This window comes from Octopus bimaculoides, chromosome 9 (assembly GCF_001194135.2).
Source record: "Octopus bimaculoides isolate UCB-OBI-ISO-001 chromosome 9, ASM119413v2, whole genome shotgun sequence".
NCBI lineage: Eukaryota > Metazoa > Mollusca > Cephalopoda > Octopoda > Octopodidae > Octopus > Octopus bimaculoides.
The window spans coordinates 7232763-7236499 of record NC_068989.1 but is presented as its reverse complement, the minus strand read 5'-3'; positions in this window follow the sequence as shown (position 1 = coordinate 7236499).

Genomic DNA, 3737 nt, shown 5'->3' with positions numbered 1-3737 from the left:
GACATACAAACATTTATATATATATATATACACACAACGGGCTTCTTTCAGTATCCGTCTACCAAATCTACTCACAAGGCTTTGGTCGGCTCAAGGCTATAGCAGAAGACACTTGCCCAAGGTGCCACGCAGTGGGACTGAACCCGGAACCATGTAGTTGGTATGCAAGCTTGGTTACCACACAGCCACTCCTGCGCCTATGTATATATTTGTGTGTGTGTGTGTGTGTGTTCCCCACCCCATCGCTTGACAACCGATATTGGTGCGTTTACGTCCTCGTCACCTAGCGGTTCGGTAAAAAAAAAAGACCGATAGAATAAGCACACCAGGCTTACAAAGAATAAGTCCTGGGGATCGATTTGCTCGACTGAAAAAAGGCGGTGTTCCAGCATGGCCGCAGTCAAATGACTGAAACAAGTGAATGAATAAAAGAACTAAGGATCACATGAACCCAAGTCGAGAGCCACAGCTTCCAACCGAACAGAGCTCATAATAATTTATATTAAATTATATGGAATGACAATGACTATCGTTATTTTAATCGGCTGAAAAAAACAAACAAACAAAACTGCCTAATGATTATATTAGATTACATAAATATATTAGCTTGTTAATGAAATATATGAAGCGCGTATTCATTAGTTATAGTTTATCGATAATTATGCTTAACTAAATCAATATTGATCACAGTTAACAATTATCTATGATTAATAAAGTTTATCGTCGTAGAAAATAATTATACAGGCTTTGTATAATTGTGGTAAGAAAGTATTCATTATTAGAGATGTTTAATTTCATTAAGTAATTGTTGTTTAAACGTTTCTTGTTATAAACAATCACGTTTAGGAGGATTGTTTGTTTATAATAATAATAATAATAATAATAATACCAATAGATTACAACGTTTCTCTAAAAGAAATGGAGAAATTTTCAAAATACAAAGACCTGGAAATAGAGGTAACTCGAATGTGGAATCTAAAAACAGAAACAATTCCTATCATAGTGGGCGCATTAGATATGATAAAAAAAATATTCAGACAAATACATAACAAAAACACCAGGACTTACAAATATATATAACATACAGAAAATTGCACTACTGGGCACTGCACACATCCTACGCAAAACACTTTTAATACAGTAACCATAAGAGCATCACAGCACATACCCCAAGGCACAGAGAGCTGCGATCGGTAGTGAAGTGAAAGCACGTGATGAAAATAAAACTACTGAATAATAATATTAATAATAATAATGCTGATGATGATGATTTCAAATTTTGCCACAAGGGCAGCAATTTGCGGGGAGGTGATGAGTCGATTATATCAACCTCGAAAAGATGAAAAGAAAAGTCGATCTCGGCGGAATTTGAACTCAGAACGTAGCGGCAGAACGTATCGTTTATGTAGAGGAAATAACTCTACATATACGATTAGAAACAAATTGAATATACTCTCTGCAGATTAAACCATTGTAGAACATGTTAATGAAATTACCAACAATTTTTCGGAAATAAATAATGATAGTGATATCAGGACAAAAGGTGTGACAACTTGAAGAGCAAATAATCGCTGAATGGACCAAGGTCCAAAATAAAGGCATGAAGGAACGCAGCGACCTTCTTAAGATTTGCAATATATAAAAAAAAAATGCCAAAATAATCTGTGAGGTTGAACACGACTCTTAAATCCATCACAAACGATAATGAACAAGATGTCACATCATTGAATGAATTACTCTAGGCTGCTACTACAACTTGTACCAAAAGTCTGGCGTAATACTGAAAAAGAAAGCGAGAGGTTTTCGAAAAAGACCAACGTGGTAAGAAAAAGAAACAAACAAATCGATGCTCTTCAATCTGATATATAAATGCTTGCAAGCTTAAGCAATAATCATAATATAAAACTATCTAAAAAGAGAAAGATGAGAAAATATGAATTAAAGTCTGAACATCAATCTACTGAAGTAATGGAGAGGTTAAAACAAAGTAAAACATACGCCCCTTCGAAAATCAATCCAGGTTCTTCAAAGATAGCAATATGTTATAAGATAACGTAAAGAAATTCTGTAGACACATTGGAAAGTGCACCATCAAAATAGAAGTCCCCTTAGAGCAACGAAATACTTGACTTCTGAAGTAAGGCTTGGGAAAAGGAAAAGGAGCAGAACTCTGATGCTCCATTAAAAGACAAAAAAAAAAGACAAAACACTGAGCAAATATGGGAAGAAATCAGTGGAGAAGATGTTAGACTCACCTTGAAAAAGTCCAGTAAATAGAAGTCATCTGCCAGAAGTAAGATTCCAAACTATTAATTTAATGTCTCAAAGCTGATTTGTCATTGCACGTATTTACGAAGGAACCACAGATGACCCCGGAATGGCTGGCCAATGGTAGCACTTTCTTTGCTTCCCAAAAATAAAGCAAAAATTCAAAAGAACTACAGACCCATAACATGCCTTGCAACAGTGAATAAGATTCTTGTAGCTGTTCTAATGGAACGCACGCATGCGTTCCTCATTATCAACATTTTCCTTGATAAACAAAAAGGCTGTAGACATGGGTCATAGGATTACATGGATCAACTGCTTATTTACAAAGTAATTCGTGGCAAATGTCAGGAAAAAAAAAACATCTTTCAGTAGCTTTGACAGGCTACAAGAAGACCTTTGATAGTCTTCCTCGCAGCTGGACATAGGAATGCCTGGAGGCATTCGAAATTTCGTCAATAACCAGAAATTTTAATCTCATTTCACAAAGCTTTGCCTTTCATCCTTTGGGGGCACCAAAAGCACCAAAGTTGACCTTGGCGGATTTTGAAATCAGATCGTAAACCCGGAAGAAATGCCACTAAGCATTTTGTCCGGTATACTACCACTTTTTACCATCTTGCCACCAATGTTTGTGTATATGTGCTTTAGTGTGTATTGTACATAGCAATAAAAAGAAACAAATAATTATAAAATGACATAAAAAAAGTATCTAAACTCGAAGCTTAGAAGAATTTTCTATTGGTCAAAAAATATTCTATAGTTCTTAGATTCTTTATTCATATATTATCTTTTTTCTTATTAGTCATAGCTGCTCGCTTCTATAGTAATATATGTGTCTACAGCGCGGAAGATTCGGTAAATCACAAAGGGAATTTTTTTGGTATTACTTCGGCGAAAAATTTACTAATACTTCGTAAATCTTATTAAACATGGCAGAGAAGAGGTCAACCAATCAAAGCGGCATGTCTTGTAGAGGTCTTAACAGCCGTAAAGACTGTTCCTGAGAAATCCAATAATAAGACGGTAGATTGCCAAAATCCAATAATACATTTGATGGCGAGATATTGAGAGAGGTGGCAAGAGGAAGTTAGAGATGGATTAGGAATAATTGTGGCCATAAGTAAAGTGTCAAGGTATTGATGGAATTTATAGCATCTTGCCACGTTTAATTTCTTTAAAAAATTTCCTTTATTATTATTATTTTCTTTCCTTTTTCTTTGTGTCTCTGTAAGTCTGTTTAAGTGTATATATGCATGTGTGTGTGTGTGTGTGTGTGTGTGTGTGTGTGTGTGTGTGCTATCTAGTGAATAATCATCTATTTTCTTGTATATAAGCGCAGACATGGCTGTGTGGTTAGGAAGCTGGCTTTGCAACCAAGTGGTTTCGGGTTCAGTCTCATAACGCAGCAGGCACAACAGAAACAAAGAGTGAGAGAAAGTTGTGGCGAAAGAGTACAGCAGGGTTCG